The sequence below is a fragment of the Pezoporus flaviventris genome, unplaced genomic scaffold (assembly GCF_033815535.1).
Source record: "Pezoporus flaviventris isolate CSIRO_AGI_PZ_B2104156 unplaced genomic scaffold, CSIRO_AGI_Pfla_v1 ptg000001l, whole genome shotgun sequence".
NCBI classification, from domain to species: Eukaryota; Metazoa; Chordata; class Aves; order Psittaciformes; family Psittacidae; genus Pezoporus; species Pezoporus flaviventris.
Window position 1 is genome coordinate 24481426 of NW_026892549.1, and position 26531 is coordinate 24507956.

At 40.6% G+C, this 26531-nt stretch overlaps 1 long non-coding RNA gene across 2 annotated transcripts; it reads left to right on the top strand.

The window, feature by feature from the left end:
- The first annotated feature begins 5456 nt into the window (after window positions 1-5456).
- Window positions 5457-26493, top strand: LOC133266943 (uncharacterized). Of its 2 annotated transcripts, XR_009742585.1 has the most exons (7): window positions 5457-6565; window positions 9770-9860; window positions 18258-18359; window positions 18925-19012; window positions 21801-21937; window positions 22857-22912; window positions 26173-26493. It is a non-coding gene; the product is annotated as an uncharacterized LOC133266943 (long non-coding RNA). The 2 variants fall into 2 exon arrangements; XR_009742584.1 differs by having other exon boundaries at window positions 18258-19012.
- The last annotated feature ends 38 nt before the right edge of the window (window positions 26494-26531 follow it).

Consider the following 26531-nt stretch of genomic DNA (forward strand, 5'->3'; position numbering starts at 1 on the left):
CACGCACATTTTTTGACAGTGTGGCCTGTCTGAGGTATAAGTATGCATATGACACGAGGCACTGTCCCATATACATCAGAAAGCCCAACTTGTCCTGGCCTGATAGCAACTTTCGAAGTCAATCTTGTCTGGCAAGCCATAGGATAGGTGTAGCTCTAAGTTCAGAGCTCCTCTGACTTCTGGGTATTGAGGGTTTTGGAAAGTGAATTTCATAACTGCTTCTCACCTTATGTCTTGAAATTACGTGGTCAAAACATAGCATGTGGCCTGTACCAAAGTTTAGTGGGAATGAAAATCAGATCTGGAGCCAAATTCTATGGTTTCACACATCTGTACTCGAAATAGAAAATTATAATTTTATGTTATAACCATTTGACGTACTTGTACACTGTATACTGTACCCAAGAATAAGCTCTCTTGTGTTGTTTTATGCAAGAGTAAACTTGGGATGAACTGCCTTAATGGAAATTTCCTGAGTCTTGATCTTGACCCTGCCATGCTGCTTATTCCTTCTCACTTATGTAGTGCTAATTTTTTTAAATACCATTATATTATATAAGCTATTAGTAGGCTATTCAAATTATTCCTGGAAAAGTTTTTGTCTCCTGTTTCTCTGTTTTTCTTTGCATTACCTGACCTTTAGAAAAATACCATTAAAATACATTTTCTGCTGTACCTAAATGATTTTAAATTAATTGTTTACTAGATATGACGTTTACGTGCATAGTGAGTCACTTGTGCATGGGAAAGAAGAGACTAGGGCAGCTTTTTTATGTCAGGTGTACAGTATGACATTTCTGTTAAGTGTCCACCTGTGATCAATAGCCTTGTAAGACCTTTGATGTTTGATTTACAGGTTACAATCAAATTTTTTGCCCGTTGCTGTGCTGAGGCTGATTTTACTTTTAGATGCTTGTTATCTTCTTGAGACACTTGCTTGTGAACTTAGCCAGAAACACAGTATGAAGCTGAATTCTACTGTATCTCCGGGAGTCATTAATTTCAACCTATTCATGTCCCTGTCTAGTTCCCTCTGAGGCTGCTGCCTTTGATTGAACCAAAGCTTTGCATTCACACATTATGTAATTTGTGTAAATGTATATATTGTTTAGCTCTCATGCTCCTAGTAATCAATCTGTCTGTAGCAAAGACACATTTCCCCCCAGAAAGGCAGGTGGGGCACCAATGGTGTTCTTAAAAACATCAGACTGGAATTGCTGATGGCTTAGAGTAGCAGCTTGATGTACTCCTGCTGGAAAATCAGCACCCTGAGCTGTAGGAATAAAGGACCCTAGCCTCTGAGAAAAAGTGCAGCCCACAGAATGAGGCAAGCCAGTACAGAGTATTTCATGCTCATTCCCTGCAACCTCCTCGTGCAGCTTCTTGCCTGGCTCCTCCTGTGTTTGTACCAAAATGCTGTTCTCTTATGTATCTAATCAAGCATGAAACATAAACACCTGGCTATAACCCAGCATGAGACTGAGGGTGTATGTGAGACAGATGGAGGTAAAATAAGATAGGTGAAAGCCCTCCCCAAAGTTTTTGGACAACTCCAGTGTCTTCCAAAGATACCAAAATTCCCATTTACAAAGTGAGACAGCAATCATTCTCTTCCTGTCTTTGGGGCCTGCATCAGCAAGGTGCTTGTAAAACCCGTACAAAATACAATACAGGATTTTCATATTTTTATGTTTCTTCTATGCTTGGCTTGCCAGATGTGTCTGTATACCTGCTCAGTCTGCTTCCTGCATCTTCTGCAGATACCAGTATGCAGTACATAGTCCTTGCATTCATGTTGGCTATCATTTACAGGCTGCTCTCAGTTCTTCTGCTCCCCTATCTCAAATTTACTTTAGCTGACAAAGTTTTAGCTTGCTTTCTTTAAGAAACAAGATCTGTCAAATGATTCAGTGGGGTTCACTCTTCCGCCTCTTCCCCTCTTTTTTTTTTTCTTTCCCTTTTTGTTTGCTAATTTTTCCAAAGATTCCCTGTTTATTCCAGAAACAAGAAGATAATTTACGGTTTAGACAGTCTGCATTTTTTCTGCATCTGACCATTAATTTTGCTAAAAGGAAGAAAGGTACGGAGACTACCACTGACCATAAAAAGGCAGCTTTTGTGCTTCATGGACTTAGCTGGTGGTTGATGTTTCTTTGCTACCTCAATTCAAGCCAATACTGGGATTTGGCAAATTAACATGACAAAGTCAATGTCAAGACCCATTACAGTAAAGGAGAGTTCTTATTTGCAAGGTAGTGTCATAACAGCCTGGCTGCAGAGAAACAGTTTTTCTTCTGGAGTTGTGTGGGTCATGTAATCTTGAGGAAAGTCAGTCAATGGTGATTAATTTGATTTATTTTACTGCTGGTTTGGGGTTTGGTAGTGCTTTGTTGTTGTTGTTTGGGATTTTTTAAATTTTATTTTACCTTAAGAATTCCTAAGTATGCAGCAGAGATGTAATTTATCCTGCTCTCATCACAATCTTCTAGCTTAATTTTTCAGAAGCATCTAGGTAAGCTCTTTTTCATTCCTGCAGGTTTTTTTTTTTTCAATGGCTTCAGCTCAGGAAGACTGGCACCCGGCAAAATTTTCTTTTACTTTTCTTGACAGTGTGGTTATGCCATCTGGAAGATCTCCCATCTGGTTCTCTGCAGCTTTCAGCTGGCTCTGTGTCTGTATCCTGCTCCAGTCGTACCTGCATAATGTCTGTTACTGTAGTTTCATTGTGCTCACCTGCATGTCAGAGAATTGGGTCTTAAAGGCCTTATTTAACCATGACATTTAAACAGGTTCTTTATCCTGATTTTGAGGACTGATATGTCTGTTGACTCCTGCAGTCCTTATCTGGCAAAATCAAAAAAGCAGCACTAGTGCTTAAACTCAGTGACCAAAACAGGGCCTTTATCATCAAGGCAAGTGACTTAGCAGGACTGCTCACTGAAGTTATTCTTCTTCAGACTGTTATGGGAAATACTACATTTTGTACTGATAGTTCTTAGATAAAGAAGTTTCTGGGTGTAACTGTTGCTGGAGTAATATCCAAAAGTGTATTCAGGCAAAAGTCCCTAAACTGTGTTCTTGGATCCACCCTGGCAGCGCCTTGAGTTTATGGCAGGTGAAAATGTTGAGCATGTTGCAGGACCTGATTAGTTGTTTGCATGCAATTTTAGCATAAAGCTGTTACCCTCCCTTTGCTTTGCAGAAGAATATTTTCAATTTTTTTCATGATTCTTAAACCAACTGTAAATGCTGGTGGTTTATAGTGCTGGGACTCTGCTACGCAGGGATGTTGGTGGGGAAGTTCGTCAGTGAATTCTCAGAAAGGCTTAGAATGAGCAGTGTTGGGAAACCTGAGCCACCAGCTGTCTCCTTAAGAATGTTTTTCTAAGTTTGTTGTAATTTCCAGTGGTGAGAATTAATTAAATATAAAATTAAATGGATTGTTATGGAGCTTATAGCATCTGAATAAAACCAAATACGAATGATTCGATTTTTCATATAAAGGACTTCTTCCAGGAATATTTGATTTTTTAACTGCAGCCCTCACTAATTACTACCACTCTGCTTGGGAAAAATAAACTAAAATAGTAGTTTTAAATCCACTTCACTATCCCTTCCTTTTAATTTCTGTTTGCTGTTATAGTGCCTTTGTTGTGTAGTCCCATCAACACACTGCAGCAACAGCAGGACATTGTCTTCCAAATAAAGTTTTGCTGAGGAATATACTTTTCTGACAGTTAATATTTGGGTTTGTTGCTCTTTTAGCCCCTCCTTTTGGAGCTGTGGCTGTTCTGTCAGCTTTGGGTAAGAAGAGTGTGTGTTTGTATGTCTGTGTGTGTGTGTAAGAAGGGAAGTGGGTTATCCTTTTTGGTACCACTGTGTCAGTATATTGGACATTTCATTGTTGTTTAAATTGATAAAATAAATATCTCCTGTTTGATAACATAAAAGGTGGTGTTTTTTAGATTTTATCTTACAATTTAAGGCAGCATATTTCAGTAATAAAAAAAAATTGTATTTCTAGTAATAGCATTTTATATTCACTTCAAAGTGCTGTGGATTCAAATTAAGTAGTGTTAGATTTCAATAAGATGACAGGGCTTTGCTTTTCAATGGCAACTGTTCTGTATTATTGTTCAGTATTGATTTATATTTTCAACTGAAAACAGCAGTTTTGAACAAGAAAGCAATAGCAAGCTAAACTGAAATATTTTTAATTTTTATTTCTTTTTTTAATCAAGTGACTTTGTGGAAAGCTATGTTTTGCAGTCTCCAAAATATTTAAGTTGCTGCCGTGTGAACTCATGTGAGAGAAAGAAGACAGAGAACTCCAGTGCCTCATTCTATAGTGTGAAATGAAGTTTGTGGGTGGACTTTTCACAGGGCTGCATTATGCTTTGTCTCCATGTGACATGCTGGTTAAATGGACAGGACGAGCCTTTGTAGTTTTGCAATGTCCCATTGTTATTTAGCACATAAGAACAGCTCAGTATTGGTGCAGCTGTTCATAAACTGGTGATTGGAAAACCTTGTTCAGGGCAAGATGGAAAATGCTATATCATAATCCTGAGTCTTGAAGATGCTTCTGGCAATGTGAAACACTCCCTTTCCTTAAAAACATTATTACCTCTAATTCTTGTTGTGTGATGCTGCAAATGGAGACAGTACTGAGCGTCTATTAGCAATTCAGATACACAGGGCTGAGGTTGAAGTTTTGATCTTTTATGCTCTCCGAGGATCTCTGAAGAGTACTTTTGGCCTGGGGGTTTTGCACAGCCCTATTTTGTGAGAAATGCTGAGCTCCCGTTTCTTTTCTTTCTGCTTTGCTGAGGGTGGGGTTCTGAAAGCCTGCTGAAAACTTCAGTTGTAGCCTGTCTTTTTGAAGTAGTTGCATTTTAAGTACTTTGTGATCTGAAAGTATTCTAATTTCCCCCGGAATAACAAGCACCTTCCTCTAACGGTAGGCGAGAGGTGACTAGCTAACAACATTTTTCACACACACTCCCCAACTCACGTGAAATCTCACACCCCAGGGTACCAGAACTGTTCCGCACTTCTGATTTGGACATTAACCTTTTATTTTAGTAAGGCAGGAAGGGTTTGGGCTGAGCTGTGGATTTGGGATGTTTGCAAGAAGGCTGGGGTGTATAAACCAATAACTAGACGTCTTACCCTGTTGCAGCTGCCAGTTTGCATCAGGGTCTCCTGAGAACTTTTGCTTTTTGTAGAGCCCCAGAGAGCTGGTGCCATACAGGGAGAGCAAACTGAAGGGTCAAGAGGATGTCAAATATGTGCTCACCTGAGTTGTTTCAAGTGTCCTGGAAAAGCCATAAAAAAACACTAGGATCTGACACCTTCCTATATGTCTTGCCCAGGCTGTGGAGTGGGGGGAGCACCGCTTTGTGACATTTGAACACTGATCCTGAGAAGTCTACATATTTGGCAGGTCAGTTGGTGGTTTGAAAACTGAGTTTTCCTGTATACTGGAAGGCTGGTTTTCTGGATACTCACAGGTTTTATCATGGTCATTGAAATTCAATATAAGAAGACAAATCTGTCCTTGATATTATTTACTCATAGGTGCTTGTTTAAGGAAGTAGCTATCATGGAACAGCGTGAAAGTATCAATAGGCATGTTGATCACAGCAGAGGCAATGCCACACATACTTTTTTCTGCTGAATGCATACAAATGCAGAACTCATGACATTCTCTGTTGCGCTAGCTGCTGTATAAAAGATTAAAGCTTGGAGCAGTTTGTTTAATTAATTCCAGTGTAGCAGAGTCCATTGCTAGTATGTGACCAAAGGCACTGAAACAAAGAGTGATCTTCAGAACATGTTAACTGCAGGAGAGCGGGGGCGACTTTCACAAAGGTCACGGAAAAGGGTCCGTCCCAGCTCAGTCGGTAAGTGATCTCCCTGTAGGAGAGACCAAATGCTGCTTTTACATACATGAGGATCTTATTTGCTCATGATGTGACAGTACAAAGGACAATCAAAATGAGTTAATGTATTCATTCTTTTCTTCTTTCTCTTTCTTGATGAGTCATAATTACTGAAAACTAATATATTTTCCAACATCAAAATATTTCATTGGATTATCAATATTCTAGTGTACTCCTTACTCTTTCATGTTCAGAATGTGAAGGGGCTTGCTAGACTACAGCTTCCCATATTTCATTAAGTAGTTTATGCGTACATGGTACTTTTCAGGAAAATTAAATAGCTAATCTCAAAACCGATATTGTCAGGGTGCAGTGTATATGAAATGGTATGTTACACTGTCTTACCTTGTCATTATTTTCCCCTAATGAAAATCTAAAAAACCCCCAAAACCTAAAATCATTAAATGATTATTTAATAATTTTACCAACAAATATTCTCACATATTGTGTTGTTTGTTGTTTTGTTTTGTTTTTTTCCTTACAATCAGAAAATACTGCCTACAAAAACCCTGTTGTTCCTTTTATCTCTGCACAGGGTTACCTGAAATGATCTCAGTATTTCCATACAAGCGGTAAAAAGCTGCTCTTTCTAGTGTCAGACTTCCTTTCTAGTCCAGCAGGTATGGGAGTGCATGCTGAGGTTCTATTACTGTGAATTGCATATTTATAATTTTTAAAGCATCTCTTTTCAGAAGCAAATGAAACTCTTTGGACAGATTTTCTGAAATTATCAAGGTTCTAAAACGGAGATAAACTCTAGCTGGGACTTTAAAAATACAGATTAGGACTCCAAGATACTTTTGAGAACCCAGGTTTAGTACATATTTGCATCTTAGGGCACGTGGCCCTGAGTCTTTTTTTGAGGATGGGATTTAGGAACCACTATCACTCAGAGATGTGTCCAAAACATGCAAGTACTTTGCTGAACAAGACCAGACTTTGAAAAGTGTGTTTCAATGTTTCATTTAATTTGGCTGGCAGACTTACACTGTGCTTTGAATTCTGCAGTATGTGCATGGCTGGCTGAAGTTCAATACCATGCTTCCTGAATATGCAGGCTATGTGCAGAAAATGATTGACTTTACTGTTGGCATCAATGTGTGAAAGTTTTCTTAGAAGCTGCCTGACGTGTCACCTAAAGTCCCTTAAGTCAACCACTGCTGGTGAGCCTGTCCTTGCCTGAATTCTCATAAGCAAGCAGCTTTAGTCTCTCTGTTCTTACGATGTCCTAAACTGTCTTGAATCTACTTGTCCTTGTGGGTGTCCTTGTTCCTTGCTGAAAAAGAAAAATTTCTATTAACGTGTTTTGTAGAATAAATACCCCATATTTGCTTTTTTCCCCACCTAGTTCCTTCTCAGTAACCAGCAAAAAAATCAAGCTTTTGATGACCAAGGTTCACAGGTGGTACATGTCATGGTTTTGAAGTTCTTGGCATTGCAGGGACAAGAGCTTTAAGATTATGAACAGCTTTAAGGTTCAGCATTTCAGCAACAAGGCTATCTGCAAAACTGCTGTTGCAGTATCGTTCAGCAAACTGAACTCTTTGAGCCTGACAGCTGTATTAGGAATAAGGAATAAATTTGTGTCTCTCCAATTTTTATATATTTTGGTAATACTTAGGGCTGAATATATTGTAGTAAGAGCTTAGCAGCCACTGTTTCATTGCAAGTATACCTACTCATTGTTAGAAGACAACGTTCAGAAGGACATTATGTCCAGTGAAGTAACAATGTATTTTTTAGAATTAATTTTAATGGTAAATCCTCATCACAAGCAGATGTGCAACTTGGTAGCTGAGACTTGTTCAGTGCTGCAACACAGCCATGGGCTGCACTCTCTGTTCAGCATCTGCCACATACAGGTGATCAGCCTGCAGCTGCTCTGACTCACAGGTGAGGATGTAGTGTGGGAGAGCATTCCCGCTGCCATGAAGCAGCCAGGAGCATCTATCATCTCGCAGGTCAACCATCTCCTTAATTGAAGGAGCCCTGCCTGAAAGCACTCTTTTTGGCAATACAAAGCTTATATAATACACAAACACATATTCTATTATGAATAGCAATTGGATGAAGATACAACTACTGAAACACTGAACTGGGAGTTCTCATTTACTTGCATGCAGATAATTTGCACTCCAATCCAGCACAACACTTGGGTGTATGTTTAACCGTAAGTCCGTGAACCTCATTGAAGAAGTATCAAATGAAGCACTTGCAGAAACTTGTATAAGATCATGATCATACTGGTGAGAGTTTAGGAAGCATCCTTGTGGCTGGATACAGAGGAGTGGTGCCTTCTTTCTTTGTTTTTACAAAACAAACATACAAAAATTGCCTAGAGTAGAATAAAAATCGTAATGGCAGAAAGATGCAATGGAAAGCCTGACATTCTTCCAGTGTTCAACATCCTTCATAACAATGCACCCTGTTCTACGGCAGCGTTGTCAGCCACCCAGAGTATTTAGATCATCACTGGGGAGATTTATGATCCTGCAAAAAAATGTATAATCATGACAAAAATGTAATGAAATCCAATTTCCCTCCTTTTTGCGCATTTTATCTGAATTGTACCATATGTGACAGGACTGCAATTAATATCTCTTGTAAAACAGAAGGCTCATTAAATTGGTCTCATTATGGTTGCTGAGGTGGTTTGCTGCTGCTGAAAGGGATTCCCCCATTATCTGGCTTTGACACATACTCCTAATCAACCAGGCCAATTCTACTTTATCAAAGGTTTGTCACACGAGTGGAGATAATATTTATTCTGGCTTGTACTATTAGCGTAAAAAATGTAGGTTGCGTTGGCAGACATATAACCCTCTGTCACAAATGGCCATGAGGAGCATTTATTGAGGTGTTCCCTTTCTGCAAAGGTAATTCTAAATATAGCCCATGTCACAGGGCACCCAGGTCATTTCATTTTTTCTAAAACCTCTACTTTCAAGGAATGTTTATGAAATTAAATTTAAATAGACCTTGAGGAAATCTCACAGCACAAAGTGTTAAGGGGCAAGATTAATATCAATTCTGCAATTTCCTCCACAATTTATTGATAAAAATAAAAATAATCCAGCAGCCCTAGGTATCCAGCTTGCTTTGGATGCTTATTAGCAATAAATGTACTCCTTTCTGAGGGATCTTCATACATATCACAATAGTACCTCGTTTGTTGAAAATTTTCTGAACGCTTAGTTTTGTCTCATATCAATACTCAGTTTATCAGGGATACAACTGTAGTCTGTTGGGTTTAGCAACACTAATACACCAGCACAAGGCTTAAGAACATCATCTGTAAAAGCTTATCACAGATATTTTCCCACTGTTACGGTGTTATATGTTCAAACAAAACCATTTGTAGCTGTAATGTAGCCTTATATGTTTATATGAGAAACCACCTACCCCAAACTGCAAGCCAAAGGCTCTCTTAGCTACGTGTTTGTTAGAAATGTAGAACAACAGGTAGATACAAACAAACACTATATATATGTGCATGTATATATATTATAGCCCATGCAAATCATACAAACTTCTTTTTCCTTTTTCATCCTTTTCCTTATATATACAGCATCTCTTACTAGGGGAGGATGCTTCCTTATCTCCAGTAATATGAAGCAGTTTCAGATACAAGGGAGAAGATGTGAACTTGAGAGGAAGGTGAATCAGCAGTGCTCATGCCAACTGTTAGAATGATGCTGCAACATCCTGGCCAGGACCACTTGCTGGGAGAATGACATAGAAATGGGGCACAAGAGTGTATAGGCTATGGGACTCCTTCTTTGGTTGTTTAAATTCTTTTTACATCAGTGTAATTTGTTTCTTAGATTACCATAGCACTGAGAGAACACTGACCTGCATTTTGCAGCAGCACCCTTGGTACAGCAGTACTGACTATTGGCTGGTACTGCAGGCAAGGTAAATGAAGCCAGGAGAAAACAAGCATCCTTTCTTCCTGAAGAAGGTGTGGGAATGTGATTGCTGTAGAAGTCACTGTCACATCAAGGAGGAAGATGAGGAGGTGTTAGGGTGATGAGCCTGAATGAAAGCAGGCACTGTTCTCTAAGTGCACGGAAGAGGTTTTGCAGGAGTGTCCTTACAAACACAGCTTAGTGCCAAATCTTTTGGCCTTTCCTTTCTTTTTGTCTTGGGGCTGATGGCTGAAATGCTGGGTGTCCAGGAATAAAAATCTGAAGAAAGCTCTATCTGCTAATGACGGCCTTACATTTATGATTTGCTCCACTATGCAGAAAAGCTTCAACTGGGACTGTAATTCAGAAGACAACATTTGTGTCCTTCTACAAGAGATGATCTGAATCAGTGTGCTGATGCCAAAAGGTTGGACCCTTTATTCCCAATTGAGAAATGAACTTTCTTTTTTTTCTTTCTTTCTTCCCCTTATAAGGTGAAAAGCTTTGTATTCTTTCTCTGGTTCCAAACATGGAGGAGTAGCTGTTATTTTACAAATTAACACAGACAGAATACTGCACTAGAAAGAATTGTCTGATTGTTCTTAGGTACAGTGTGCAGAACATTGAAATCTCATACAAAGATATAATATGCTAAATCAGACAATAACAACATGGAAATTATTAATACACTTTTAACCAAAACATCCAAAGCAGGTGAAGCTAAAAGTGAAATGAGGTTTCTGATCATGTAGATGATAATTTTTACCTTTTGCAAACTCATCTTCCATGAACTCCCAGTACTGTGTGTACTTCTAACACTGTGTAGCTTGGTGGATAATTAACAAGCTTAGTATAATGCCATATTTGTTTATTCATACCTACTTCAGATTTATTACGTGACATATTCCTAAAGTCAGTGATGAAAATCAGAAACAGTGTATCTAGTCTTTTGATGAATAACTTGTGTAGAAATTGATGTTTTTGCAGACATAAATCATCAGCTAAATAAGCATTACTTTAGACAACAGAACGGTGGGGTAGTCTTTGCCCCCCAAAGCTTGACCAGTCTCACTCTCACAAAGTTCCTGCTGACCTCATAGCACTACTGCCTTGTACATGCAGTGATCTGCTTGTCAGCTGCACGGTGGCAGTCTGGGTGAGCAGGAGCTCCCCAGGCATTGCTGTGCTGGGAGCAGTCCAAAAGCTGCATCTTACTTTGTGAGGGGCAATTGCTCATAGCATCAGTAGGGTTTGGAGCCAGACCTCTTTTTAATTTTTTAGAGTTGATGGCCTAGAGAGCCTAGAGAGATGGAGAAGACATCTTCATGAACTGCATTTTGCATGGATTATCAGAGCACAGCTCTGCTTGCGCTTTCAAATTTTCATTCATTTTTATTGCACAGTGCATTACCTTAAGCACTTTGCAAGATGTGGCAGAAAGAATGCAGAAACACAAGCCCATGTTTGCTGTAGTAAGTCCATCTTTCCCTCTTTAGTGGACTGAGGTCTCAAAGGGAAGTCCAAGAGCTGATAAGGGCAGGGAATAAGTCAATTGAGTGAGCTGAGTGTGCAAATGCTAGGCCCATTGTAAGGCCAGGCATGGCCTGTCACAAGAAGCTGATTTTCTGTAGGAACTTCTAACTATAATTAGCAAAAAAACAGAGGCCAAAATTCATCCCTCTGAATCTTCCTAATCAGGAAGAAAGAATGGAAAGAAGTGTCTTGCATATGCAGAGCTCAGTTGTGCCTTATTCCAAAATGTTGGAGCTGCCCTAAACTTTAAGAGTTTAGGGTGAAGGTGAACCTTTAAAAAGACTTTCATTTAGAGTTCTAGAAAACTGGGAAACAGAGGTGAAGGTCTCTGCTTGCACTGAGAGTTGTTTTCTGAAGGTCAGTGATACTGGGGTCAGTTTCGGCTGGTAGTAGGGGACTTCTGTGGTTTTTTTAATAATTGCACAGAGACATCTCAGTATTTTGCCAAGAGAATGTAATGAAACCAAAGGACAGTGGTTTAGCTGAAAATACTGTGTTGTAAATGTTAGACTGTAGGAGTCAGGCTGGTATTTTGCCAGAAAGTGTGATTTTGGGGAATTCTGTGGAAATTTCAAGAGACTGTAAACAAAAGCTGTCTAGCAAAAGGCATGAAATCCAATAGTTTTGTCTCCTGAAATACTCACTTAAGAAATACTATAAATATGTGAACAATTGAACAGTGCAGGGGTGGCAGAGGATGTTTTTTTTCATCCTCCTTTAATTTCCTTCTAGCCAATCTCATTTACGTATCAAGATGACCAATTTCTAACTTCACCCAGGAAAAAAATAAGATTTTGTTTTTTTTCACTCTGCTTAAATTTTAAACTTGGTGTGGGTTTTTAGGAATGAAAGTTTTCACGGAAATTGGCAATGCCAATAGACTTATGGTTTTCAAAGGAAACTCAACCCAGGCTTCGTCAGTTCAATTACGAATACACACACACACGTGTGTGCATGTGTGTGTACAGCCTCTGCTGCACTTCTTTTAGAAAGAACTTGAAGTTAGACTACAGTCCAGCACATTATCTGAATATTCTCCATAGGTAGATATGTACTCAGCTGACTAGCTGCTAAATAGGTAGCTGCCCTAGAAACATTGCCCTTATGCTTTTAATATCATAAAAGCCTTCTGTTTTAATTCCTTATACATAAGCAAAAATAGAATGGGTTCCAATGCGAATAGGACAAGAAAATGGGATGCACATGTGTGTGAACTTAAACATGTATGTAAGTGTTTAAAGTGCTGCAGCCTGTACTAAAAAAATTAGAGTTTTAGTAACTTTTAAATACTTTTTTTTCACTCAAAATGGCTGATGAATGGCTTTTTATTCTTGTTTGGAAATATATTTTATTTTTGAATTTATTCAGTTTTTTTCAGACTGCACAAAACAAAGTTCTTGCTTGTAGAGCAAATAGAACAAGCCATGATGCTGGAAAACTGCTTTGTCTGCCTGAGTCTTCTCCCGGTTTCTCTTAGTTATTACAGACAACTTGAAATGCCTTCCTTTTTTTGTGCTCATATACAATGCCTATCTTGCATCCATATTTTTTATCCTCTAGATCACACTATATTAAAACAGTATGAAATTTAATTTTTTTTTTTTTTTGCAATGCGTCAAAATTATTTCAGGGATAACCTTGCTCTTAATTTTCTATTAATAGGTAGTAATTTTGAAATAATTTTTTTTCTGACAGTCATTACTTGTCAAAAAGGATTTTTGTGTTTCTCAAAATGGATAGCTTAGTGCCTTTTTATTGCCTCTAAGCCTAAACTTCAGCAAGTGTGTGGTCAAGTATACCAGAAAAACCCTTTGTCCGTTGTTAAACCTTATGAAATTGTAGATCAAAAGAACTTTCCTATCTTACAAGGACTGTGGTACTATTCATGGGCTAAAAATGACTGTCAAAGTAATAAAACAACTACTGTTGTCAGGGAAAGATTAAAAGCAGCAGCTGGATTGTACACAGTCAACTTTAAAATCTTTCTCTAGGAAGGTAGATGCTTTAGAAAATGATCTGGCTTTTCAGCTGATTTGCCATGATAGGCATTCCCATAAAATGGCTACTGACACAAGAACTTGCAAAAGAAAGAAGCCTTTTTTTTTCTGTATAGAGAGAATATTCTGATTCTTGCCTTCTCCCAAATTGGACTCTGCACTTGGAAGTGAGATGCAATGCAAGTGTCATGGCAATGATGGGTGCCAGCCTTTTCTTCTGTTTTATTCAATTTACCTATCTTCTTTTTTTTCTGAAATCATTCCTGCTGTCAGTTTTCTGCAGCTTGTGTTTTAACCTATGTTATTTTTACTATTTTAGTTTTGTCCCTCAAGTTCATCTGTATGTTTTGCAATTCCCCTTAAATTCAGTATAAGGCAACATCGGTTTCCATGTAATTTTTCTGAGATTGTAATCAGCTGGAACAGTACCAACTACATTTAACCTCTGTTCATATTCTACCTTTACCCCTTGTACCAAGGAGTGAAATTTTTCATTTGTCTCCAAACTTCTAGCTATCCTGCTCCTCAGATTAGCATACTTGCAGTCTTTGAAACTTTATTTATGCAAGGTCAGTGTAATGATTTCTATAAATCCTTATTTTCCATTTTCATTAGCTTTCTTATTTCTAGTCTTCCAGACTCTCTTGTTCTACTGAATGAGGTGGACTATCTTTCTATCTGTATCACGAGATTTGGCCATCTGTCTTTCACTTGCTGGTGATTTTCCCCAGATTGTCATTGTCTTTGGGGTTTTCTTTTCCTATGCATTTTTGATTTATATTTATTTCTTAAACTCTTCCCTCAAATATTTCTGACTACATAACTTGTTAACCTGGAGGATAGTTTATTTTATCCCAACAGCACCATTGGAAATCAACTGAATGGTTTGCCAATGCTTTTCTTCTCCCTGGCTTCTGATTCCAGCTCTCCTAGTATATCAGATTGTAATTCTGGGCTCCATGTTCCTCTGTGAACATCACTGTACCTCTCCTCACTTCTGCTCGGCTATGTTAATAAATGTAAGACCTCTCTGTCTGTGCTGTTTTCCCTTAGGGTTGTGTGCAATGGAGTTATGAAATGGACAGCTTTGTTCCACTACCTCCTTTTTTTTACATGGACTGGTCTTAAAACCATGTATGTGTTTGGCTTTTCTGGGTTTAAGAATGCATATGTGTTGCATAATTTGTCATAACTCAAATTCACTAGTGGTGGCTGTGCCAGGCCTGTAACGTGCCCAGTTTGTAAGCATGTACATTTTCTTCTTGCCCCTTTAGATGCTGGGCTTGGAACATACTGCCCCACAGTTATCAGGTAACATCAGCTGTGCTCTTAATTTCTGTGCTGAAGGTAGAAAATTTCATCTGGGTGCCAAAAGTTACTGTCCCTTCTTATCTTTTTTCAGTGCCCTTCCTGAAAACACAGGCTCCTACAGTAGGTGATGTTTGAACTGCTTCAGAAGGAATGTTGTGCAGAAGAGCTGCTGAGTAGGTGCTGGATGTGACTGCTGGCAAGACGGCAGGCCATGTGGTCCACCCCCTCTGCAGTTACCCTGCTTACAAACTCCCTTCACCCAAATCTATAAGCACCACTGTCTGAGTGCCTTCAGCTTCTTCTTGGGCTCAGGCACCAAATCTCACCCTTGCTGACCACGGACCTTGAAAAAAAAAAAGGACAATGTCTGATTTTTATTTTTTTTTTCTTTTTTTCAGATCTTTCTGAAGGAGAAACACAGATAAAAGCAAAGCTCTTTGTGACTGATTTTTTTCACTATCTACTTGAAAGGCAGTGGGTCAGAATTAAGGCATTTGTGTTGTGGAGGAAATGTGTGGGATGTTGGCTGCAAGCCAGTAGCCACTAACATCCCTGATGCACTAGGAATACATGAATGAAGTGGGTGTCAACCTCAGGAGAGCGGGCAGCACTACCTACATTAGAGGAAAACCTCTTCATTCAGATTCAAGGAGTAAAAATATTGAATGGAGATAAACTGGTCTGGTACATTTTTCTGGGAGGAACAGTGAAAATGCAGGAACCATCATCCAGTCCGGAAGAATGTCCTCTCTGGTCCTGTGCTTATGAGGTTGTATTCATTCTGCAGGATGAAGAGACCTCTACAGTTCTTGGCTTCTCTGATGATTTTAAAGTTTCATCTTCTAGTTCTTTTTTCTCAGCACAAAGAATGATGAAATAACATCTGGAAACTTTTGGCCAGTAGTCCTTGTTATAGCCAATCTTCTAGTATCTTTTTTTTCTTTTTTTTTTTCCAAAACCAGAATAAAGATCTGAAGTGTAGAATAAGATTTATCCAGACAGTCATCCTGCTCGTGTCCAGCTGAATAACCACTAGGGGAAAACAAGTGATTTCTAGAGTTCTTTTGTACTACTAAACTATCAATCTGATCTGAAGGATCAAACAGAATACTCCCAGTGTTGTCTTTCTCATTGTTATCTGCCCTAGTTACAGAGTTAAGTCATCATGAGTCAGCCATTGGTTTTATCTAGTCTAAATATGACCACATTTTTCTTGAATCAAGTCCATCATCAAAACATCATGCCTATGAAATAGTGTTTCTTTGCAGCTCCAGTAATGTGATATGTAAGCAACAGATATTTTTTGTCCAAAACTATAGATCTGTTGTGAGTATGCATAAGAGAAAGGCGATTCCCATCTTATTTATTTCATCATTGAGTTATTAGTAATACAGTCATTTTTTCAAACAAGGAAAATGGCAATGATGCAAAAAGGGAAGTGAGTATTTTGGGTAAGTGTTGGCACTGGGTCAAAGAGGCCACATAAAGATAGAACGGCTGGAATACAGCACCACAAATACTTTAAAAACTTCTTCTTGCATGGAAAATAAAGAAATCCTGGGTGAGTGACATAATTACTTTTGTGTAAATCTAGATGTTTACATGGTAGTGAGAATTTAGATTTTGGATACAGTTGTGCATGTTGGTTCAAACATGTCTGGTGTAAAACACTTGGCGTTACATAAAAATTAGGGTTTAGGGGTTCCAAATTGACAGCTGAGTGACGCGGATGAAAAAAGTGAATCCGAGCAGGATTTGTGAAAACTAGACCCATGAACTGGAACAGGTCTACCAAAGCAGACAAGGTAATTATTGGCTTTGCTTTTACTATGGATCATAGCTTTGCGCTGACAATTTGCCTTTCAAATTCTGGTTTTGGAAATGATCTGTAACAGTGTGTTTGTGGACAATTGGTTTGCAATGTCCTACCTCCTGGGCAGAAAGCCTAGCTTTAGTGCCTCAGGGCTGTGTAGTTCCTGTGGCTGGTAAACTTAAAATCACCAGCCAACAGAGCAGGTCTAGGTGGTTTGATGGAAAATGTCTAGTATGAATCAAGCCTGTAAGATCAGGGAGAAAAATGTACTTGATAGAGCAAAACTAATTGTTAGACTTCTAATGAATTGGAGAAGTGAATTAGGGCTGCAGCTTGAAAAAGGGGGTGAGGATGAGGAAATGTGTAGCACCAGGAGGACCCATTAACTCATGTTGTGTGGTGGAAGCTGCAATTGCCAAAGTGAGTGTGGACATCTGTGAGAAGACACCGAACATAGCCAGGAGTCAAAGTCTGGGAAGAGGAGAAGGACCTAGAAGAAAGCTTAATGGCAGCAACATAGGAAGGAAAGAAGGAACAATGCAGAGAAGGTTTGGATGTAATACTGGAAGATACTTAAGACATTTCAGCAAGAAAAATGGGCTTAGGTGTAATACAGTCAGGAAAGTGGAAGAAAAGAATGTAACTGTAATGTCTTCTGCTGTGAAGAACCTTTCTTTTTCTGAGTTCCCTGGATAGGAAGCAGCAAATTAGTAAATCCTCAAAATGAATTTTGAAAGTAACCACACTTTCTGCTCTGAGAGAAAAGTTTAAAATGTCTAACATAGTTTTTGTAAGGAAAGAGAAAATGTGCCGGAGGGCTGAAAGTTCTTAAGACCAAGTTATAAACCTTTGAAAAGAGGATTTTATAATGGGAATGCAGAGATCATTAACTATTGTAAGCACCTCTAAGAATGACACCTCTATAGTAAATTACATTCAAATTAATATAAAACTGTAAAGATTCCCTGACAGCTTTGATTATGTAAGTTGATTTTAGTAGTTAAATGTTGACTTTCTATAATGCATTCTCCAAATATTATACTGAATGCTGCATCATATATAACAATTACCATGTCACAGTGCTATTTTGTGTAAATTAAATTATTGACAGCAATATAATTTTGTATTCACTTTATTATTTTGATTCATTTTTCTGTCAAAATATACAATGACTCTTCACTAGATTTAGAAACCAGAAAAACTCTTTGGATTGTGAAGTATTATTCTACATACATTATTTTTCCTTTGCCTGTAATGAGGTTGGGGGACAGAAAGGGAAGCAACATTTCTTTCCTTCTCCGACACTGTGTGTGTTTTTTGACATGCTGTCAACTTTAAATCATATTACAGTAGGCGTGCTTATTAGAAGGCCTGCAAAGTCCATGTCAGCCCTGGGCAGCCTATCCAGGCATGCTGCAGGCCTGGTGTTTTCGGTGTAATCCAGCACAAGCACTATCCTGAATCACAGGATGGGGTTTATGATACAGTGAGTATTTAAGGACCGTCTGTTTTATGTCACAGGGTGAGTACTTCCTGTTCTTGATAATTTTGTATGAATAAAAGTGAAAAACGTCATCTGTTTGGTGCTGCTGTCTCTTCACATCTTTTCTTCCTCTGTCCTTTGTAGGTTATGGCAACAGGGGTTGTCCCTGCTTGGATGTTCAGGAAGTATTTGCAGGTTGTAGTTGTAACTGCAAATTGATACTTGCAACAGAACACTTTTAAAGATTTCTCATTAACCCTCCTCCAGATGCACAGCCTGTCAGCTCCTCACAACCTGCTAGAAGCTAGAGTGTGGAAATAGGGACACCAGCTGCATGTTCCTACTGGATTTTGGCTCTTCTCCAGACAGGTACCCTGACCTCTGCTGTGGAGCCAGTCCAGCTGGCTTACTTCATGTAAAGTTCAAAGTCTGCATCAGAAAGACATAGGCAGGCCACAGACTGAGTCTAAAACATGGTTTTGGGCATTGTCCTACAAGGTGGTGGAAGAAATCTGCTCCACTGCATTTAGGCAGAAAAGAAGGCTGAGTCCAGCACATCACACACTGTGTGCAAGGACTCTAACTCTGGGTATAAAAATCCTTCCCTTCTGGGTGGTGATAAAAAAGGCTCACAAAATGCTCAGCTTCGCTGGTCCAGACTAAGGAGGCTGGGAAAGCCTGCTTTTCAAATCTCAATGGTGTTTAGTTATGGCTTAGATTGAGCTGAACCTTAGACACATCTGCTCAATAATAAAAAGCAAAGGCACATGGGCATTCTTGAGAGCCCGGGAAGCAGTTTGTGGTCCCTGGATAAGTGAGTGCAGATTTGTCTGTGGCCACACAACTGTGGACTAGCTCCCTCTTCAGCACACTGGCCTGGGCCTGTGCCCCATGTATTGCCGTGGGAGCCTTAAATCCAAAAATTATTTTTCAGATGCTTTTTACAGCTGTGTCGTTCAGCTCTGCTGAGCATGTGCAATTGAGGAGACTAAGAGGAAAACTGCAAGTTGCCAGCATAGTGAGTATGGGACAGGTTGTAAGAGGTAACAGGGAAGGGCTAAATCCTCTGTGAGTTCATCGTGGATTTAGCAGTGTTTCCAAATGAGTCCAAGTTCATTTGTCTGTTGACCTGATGTTGGAAACATACAAATAAAATATATTCACTTTCTATGGCAGCACAGAATTGCAAAAACTCCTCTGATACCAGTGAAATATGCTTAGCCATTGAGCTTGCCTTTAATTCATTATGAAATATAATCATATTCTTATATCCACTGCATACACCAAATTGAGCTCAGTTTTAAAAAACAGAAGCCCAAAGAGACACTTGGCAGTCTCTGTTGGGGATTAGTGGTAGCGCTGACAGAAGATGCCACATCTTAGCCTAGACCATTCTTTTTACCCTTTGCTTAGCCTCTGTTTGACATAGCACATTCATAACACCATTCTTTTTTTCCCTTTGCTTAGCCTCTGTTTGACATAGCACATTCAAGATCTGCAGAATGGTGGCAGTAGTAGCAGTGCGGACACAGAAAAGAATGTTTGCTTGAAGACTGATCTGTTTTTCTGTTAGACGGTCTGATTGAAAAACATTAGAGCTGTGTCAGCCCTGCTCTCCTAAGATATTGGTATTGATATGTATTCTGCTGGCAAACTGAATTTATTAACAGTTATTGCAGAGACAATAGCGGAAGCCCCATGTCATCATGACCATTTGTGTTAGCTGCTTTATAAAATCCCAGGAAGTCGTCAATGGATAGAAGAATCATTTCCTTCTGCCCTCTTGTCTAACTTCTAGCAGCCATCCCTCTTTTGATTAATTTGCATCTTTCTGTGTGCAGTTTCACGTATCTCCCTGTATGAAGCAATTTCACACACAAACAAGTGTACGGCAGTACAGTTTTAATAGAACTGGCTTCACTTGGGAGCAGACAAATAGACTTGGGTCTTCTTCTGGCACAGGCACAAAACACTAAGCTGTGATGCTGAATTTCTCATTTGGCCTCATTTCTTGTTTGGTTTGCCAATGTGGGAGTTAATTGTATAAACACAGAAATATGGGGGATAGGGAGAAATACGTTCTGTGCTCTCCTGTTTGTATAGCTCTGCTTCTCACTAGTTTTGTTACTGTATTGCTTACAGCAGTTTAAATGGCAAGGGTGATGAGGAACAGGTGGTGAAGAGAAATTAATGTGAGAGGACATGGAATAGGAAACTGTTCCTCCCAGCATATTTCTGTTCTATCCCATACAAATGGGAACTCTATAACAGTATCCTGTCACTACACCAGAAGATACAATGGCATTGAGTTCAAGTGTTAAACAAGTACATGTCCTGTTTCAGCTAATTCTGGCACCTGAGATTCTAGGAGGCAGTCATCCCTCTTGATACCTAAGTGCTCAGACATTGTGGTGATGAGCCAGGCCTTGTTAGAAACCCAGGTTACTAACCTGGAGAAAAGAATTTTGCACAAAAGGAAGATTTAAAGATAAAACAGAGGAGACAAGAAATAATAGCTGGTTAAGTTATCCCAGGAGCTGGGAGAGACAAACCTGCTGGGCAGGTATTCCCTAACAGTATAATTTTGAGTTTACTAGCCTGTCTTCTCCTCAATGTATCCTCTATTTGTTCAAAGAAAATCATCTGCTCCTCTCAGTTATTTCAAAGTAAAGTCACAAGAATAGCTTGTTCCCACTCTATTCCAAATATAGCTGTTGACAGCAATTGCTGAGATAAGGGGAAAGGAAAAGGAACTACCAAGGAAGAGGAAAGGCAGCAGGGGGAAGAGAGAAAGGAGAGCTGAAGAAGTTGGACAACAGAGAGTAGAGAGACATGAATGAGACAGGAGGTGGAAGAACAAGGACAATACATTGCAGAAAGAAAACAAAACAAAGATAGAAACAAACTCCTGCAAATCAGGTGGAAGCAGACCAAATGAGAAGGACCATGCTCACCCTAAGGAGAAGTTTGAGTTTTAGACTTAAAAATTAACCAAACCTTAAATAAAATCATGTCCAATTAAGACTTTTACTCAGACTTGTAGGGGTTATAGAATCAGAAAACTTGCACTAATTGCTTGAAGATGTAGCCCTACAAATTTTGAAGCAAGACATGTTGCTTATTTTAATCTCCTGTGGGATTTAAAAAAAGTAATAATTCTGCTCCAAGAAAATTTGTTGGCAGTTTGTGACAGAAAGTCATCCATTGGGTAACTTTACTGAAGAGGAACCTGAACAGCCTTCTCCTCAGGAGTTCACAGTCAGGATGGTCTTCTGGTGAGACTGGAGCACGTAGACATGTCCTCAGGAGCAGAAAATAAATCATGATAAAAACTAAGGAAAAGCCAGAATCACACTCAGACTGACTTACCCAGCACAAAGAGCTGAGGGTTTTCAAGGCTCAAGGCAGATTGGTTTAAGACCAAAGCACAGGGAAATAAGACATAAATTTAAACAGGTTCTGAGAGTGGTACATAGACAGGGCAAAGGCAAATGAGTCCCTGGCAATCTAGAAATATTGTGAATGCTCCAGCTTCCCTGGAGGGGTGGGAAGCTTCTGAGAAACACCCCACACAGCTCTCCTGCTTCTCAAAAGACTGCCTGAAAAATGGTGCCAGAGTTCTGATTTCTCTTCTGGTGGGCTGAAGAAATGCCATACATGGTTTTACTGCTCAGCTGAGGGTGAAAAGCCATATCCAGTACTATAAAAGTATGTCCAGAAAACCTTCTGAGAAGCTTTCAAAGTACTCAAACACTAGGTAGTGGGACTGACAGGAGAACTGAAATTGTCACACTTTCTGTTTTATTTCAGTCTTCAAAGAAGGCCACTTGCATTGCTAAGGGATGTGCTCGATTAGTCTCTCTCTGGACTAAAGGCCCAGGGCAGCCATGGGGCAAGGTGGTATTTGCACAAAGAAGAGGAGACACATTAGAGCAGGAAATACAATGGTAAGTGAAACTAGTTTTGGAAGAAAGGACTGGAAAGTAGAACTTAGTAGTCAGACTGCTGTTATTTAGAAACAGTCATCATAATTTTGAGTCTTGTCTCATGAATGATACGTATATCCAAGTTCTTCTCCCTGTTACGAGAAGCAACCTTTTGTTGTTGTTATTCCTCCAGCAAGCACCATACAAAGCCAATATTTCAACCTTTTAGCATGGATGCTCCCTCTATGGCTTGCTTCCAGCATCTCTCTCAGGTGTGTGGACTCTGTCAGGACTCTTCTGGGACTACAGGAATCACAGCCTGTGGGCCTGCAGTCAGGCAGTTCTGCTGCCCTTGCTGGGATTCCCGACTCTACAGGACTATGCTTTGATGTCTCTAGGTAGCACGGTTGTGATGTAAAGTTTTCGGGGTGCTGTTACATGGTGAAACACCAGCAGCACTCTCAGCCCCGGGGCACGGCTTTCTGCTGAGCGTCCGTGTCCCCGCCGGCTCCAGGGAGCGCCTTCCCCCAGGAGAGGGCAGTGGAGCCCGCACACGCTCCCGACTCGCTCCCGCCGGCCGCGGCAGCTTCCGATCCCCCGCTACTACGTGAGGAATGAAAGCGGTGAGCAGAAGCAGGGCTACAGATTTAATAAATGTGCTAGAAGCCATGTACGGGAAATGTTCTGCGCATTTAATAGGTTCTGGGCAAACGAGTTTGTTGTTACTTTTATTTGACTGGAAGTTTTCTCTGTTGCGCACACTTGTTCTCAGCCGCACAAACTTAAACTAGTAACTTGCTGATTACGCACGGGTTTGTTTAATTCCTATGGCCCAAATTAGAAAAGGTTATTGACATTTAAATAACTCTTCAGGATGCTGCTAAGGCTCTGCCAAGCCAAATCCTCACAATGAAGTCGTTTACTTACTTCAAATTTACAGGCATTCATGCCAAGACAACAAGTAGCCTTGGCTGAAAACTGCAGAGTGTGGTTAAGGTACTGTAATTAAGGGCAGACTGGGATGCCTTCTCCTCTACTTTTTAACCATCCCCTTCCCCTAGCACACCAGTAGTTAGGCAGCTGTTTTCTGTAGGCTGGTGTTTACAGCAGGTTTCCCTGGCTGGCTACCAGGTTTAAGTAACTGGCCCATACAGGCTGAGAGTCTGTAGCACACCTGTGAGGGCCAGGCACAGGAGATTTCAGGGAAGTGGCTTTTGCCTGCAGTCTGGGAATCCAGCAGGCACCACTGGCAAAACAAAAGTTATTGCGTTTGCATGTCAAGGTTTTGGTAGCAGGGATGCTACAGGGGTGGCTTCTGTGAGAAGCTGCAAGAAGCTTCCCCCATAGCCAATAGGCCAGCTCCAAGACGGACCCACCGCTGGCGAAGGCCAAGCCCATCAGCAACAGTGGTAATGTCTCTGGGATAGCAGATTTCAGAAGCGGAAAACAACCCAGGCAGATGCAGCCACAAAAAGGAGAGAGAATATGTGAGAGAAACAGCTCTGCAGACACCAGGGTCCATGTGGAAGGAGGGCAGGAGCTGCTCCAGGCACCAGAGCAGAAATTTCTTGCAGCCTGTGATGCAGACCATGATGAGGCAGGCTGTGCCCCTGCAGCCCATGGAGGTCCATGGAGGAGCAGACCCACCTGCAGCATGGGTGGACACCACCCTGGAGCAAGGGGATGCCTGAAGGAGGCTGTGACCCTGTGAGAAACCTGTGCTGGGGCCTGTCCTGGCAGGACCTGTGGAGTGAGGAGCCCACACTGGAGCAGGTTTGCTGGTAGAACTGGTGACCTTGGGGGGGACTCACACTGGAGCAGTCTGTTCATGAAGGACTGCGAGCCATGGAAGGGATCCATGCTGGAGCAGTTCATGGAAGACTGTCTCCCGTGGGAGTGACCCCACACTGGAACAGTGGAAGAGTGTGAAGAGTCCTCCTGGGAGAGACAGAGACGTGTGATGAACTGACCACAACCCACCATTCCACATCCCCTGTGCCACTGTGGGGGAGAAACAAGAGAATTTGGGAAGAAAGTTGGCCCTGGGAAGAAGGGAGGGGTTGAAAGAATGTCTTAACTTTTGGTTTTATTTCTCATCATCCTACTTTGATTTGATTGGTAATAAGTTTATTTCCCCAAGTCGAGTATATTTTGCCTGTGACAGTAATTGGTGAGTGATCTCCTGTCCTTAACACATGAGCCTTTTGTCACATATTTCTCCCTGCCTGGTTGAGGAGTGGAGTGATAGAGCAGCTTTCGTGGGCACCTGGTGTCTAGTCAGGGTCAACACAGCATGGTAAATCAGCATTTCTTCCTGTGAGAACAAGACAAGTCCCTGTATTCCCCAGAAAAGGGGCAAATTTGAAAACTCTGAAATCGAGCTTTGGAAAGATGTTCTCTTTTATGTGAAACACTAAGAAACCTCACCAATCCCAACCTGAATTTAGCCCAGACTTAGGAGAGACATCCCTTGCTGTTGTAAGGCGACAGGGTCGCTCATCTCCTATCCAGGAACAAGTCCTACTCTCTCGGGCACCTGCTGAACTGGGGCCACCCTAACATCCCCAAAGCAGTGGGGTGCACAGTGGAAGTGGCAGGGTGCGTTTCCCAAGCAGGCCCACTAGCATTGCTGTGGTTAGCATGTGAGATATTGGTTGATTTTTGCTACAAAAGTACAGTAACCCCTGGAGAGATGACTCAAATGTCATGTTAAGCTGGTTAAATGGTGTTGCCAGCTCCACAGAGGATGAGCTGCCTTTTCTTGCCCAGGCACTCTCAAGCTCAGGTATGGAGGCAAGGATAATTTTATTTCTGCAGCTCCTGTCTCAGGTTCTTGTGGTAGAGAATGACTGCAGGAAAATACACCCAGTGCAATGTCAGCTAGCACCTTGTTAAAAAAAGTAAATACAATAAACCCAAAGGTGGCTGGTTTCAAAGAAATTGGGAATAACAGAGAAGTTCTGCCCTTCAGCTCTGAAGCCTCCTCAGTCAAGGCTATACCCAGTCAGACATGTCACACTCATATGAGGCGCAGCTCCTCTTCTTGGTGCAAGTGGAGCTTGGGCAGTTTAAACCAGCAATCTGTCCATCATATGAAACCACGTGGCTTATAGGAACCACAGGAATCAGTAGGATTTTTTGTGTTTAAGGCTCATTGACGTCAGTGCGAATTGGACAGTCTAACCCTCAGAGTCTGTTATAATTAGCCAAATGGGGATCAAAGGCTCTAAGCACATGCAAACACTACAGCAAGAATATCCAAAAAGGGACCAGAAACATTTGAGTTTCATCTGTCAACATGTTCCTGAAGACCAAACATTAACTACGTTTCCAAATTGCTCTGCACCAGATCCTGCTGCCATTAAGACAAAGCTCTCATTGAGAGAAATCAAGTGATTTGATTGTCCTTATAAAGGCTGGAAATCAGGCACAATTTACCCCATTCTTGAGAAGCCTTTTAAAATTAACCTACAAAGTCAACTATTAGTAGAATTCCCTAGGTGAAGTAGCCAGCAGGAACGTTACATTTTATTCATAACCACCTTTCTTTTAAACCTTCTCTGTAACAGAACATTAAATTTACCATGTTAGTTCAAAGGTGGGATTGAGACACGGGGAGGTTAAGATGGGATGTGAAACCTTGGTTCTTCTTTCTCCTGTGTGGCATCAGCAGGCATGTGATAGTTTCAAATAACACAGGAAGATGTTGCAGGGTATCCCTAAAAACTGTATCTGATACACCTGCGACGTTTTGCAGGAAGGAGAATACTGTACTTAGAATTACCTGTTTCTCAAATTCATGTAAAGTAACTCACCCTAGCACACAACAGATTCCAATATTTTGTTCTTTCATAGTAGCGATTAGCCCATTATAGCTCGGCTGTAATGGAAAGGTACAATACAATTGCTCCTACTTCTCAGTCAAATTTCCCAGAACCTGTCTCTCTCTCTCTGTCTCTCTGTCACAATTTTACTTTTAAATTGAGATGGGTATTTTAAATAAAAATATCTAGAATCTCTTGAAATGGAACATGAGCTTCCTTTCAACTAAATCTCATATGCCAAACTGTATTGGCTGTACAGTAAGTGCTAGAAGGGACAGGTAACAAAATCTACATTAAAAACCAACAAGTACTATATGTTTACTAATTACTGAGCACACTTCCCCAGTCCACCTATCAAGGAAAATACTTAGGTTTATGTCTACTATTCCCTAACAATTGTGACAACTGCCCCCAAAACCTTTACTTTTTCAGATACCCTCCTGTCTAGACTGGGCTTCAAGGTGACCAGAGGAGTAGTAAACCTGGAGCCTCACTAATGGCAGTGAAAGAAAAGTGGAAGAACTGAAAAAGTCTTTCTCAGCTCGGGTGTGAGGTGTTGCATGGATAAGGAGAGGCCTGGGGGACAGGCACCTAGGGACAGCATTTGAGACCCAAGGCAGGGTAAGTGCATGAGTTACAGGGACACCCAAGCACGCCACACGTCTGTGGCACACGCTGTAATGTGCTAACCCCTGTAAACAGTGGTATCTGCAGTTAAAAATTAAAGTGAAGGGTGTTTAGCCTTCCCATGTATCCTCTGGCTTGCTGCTTTGGAGCAGGAGTGTGCTTTT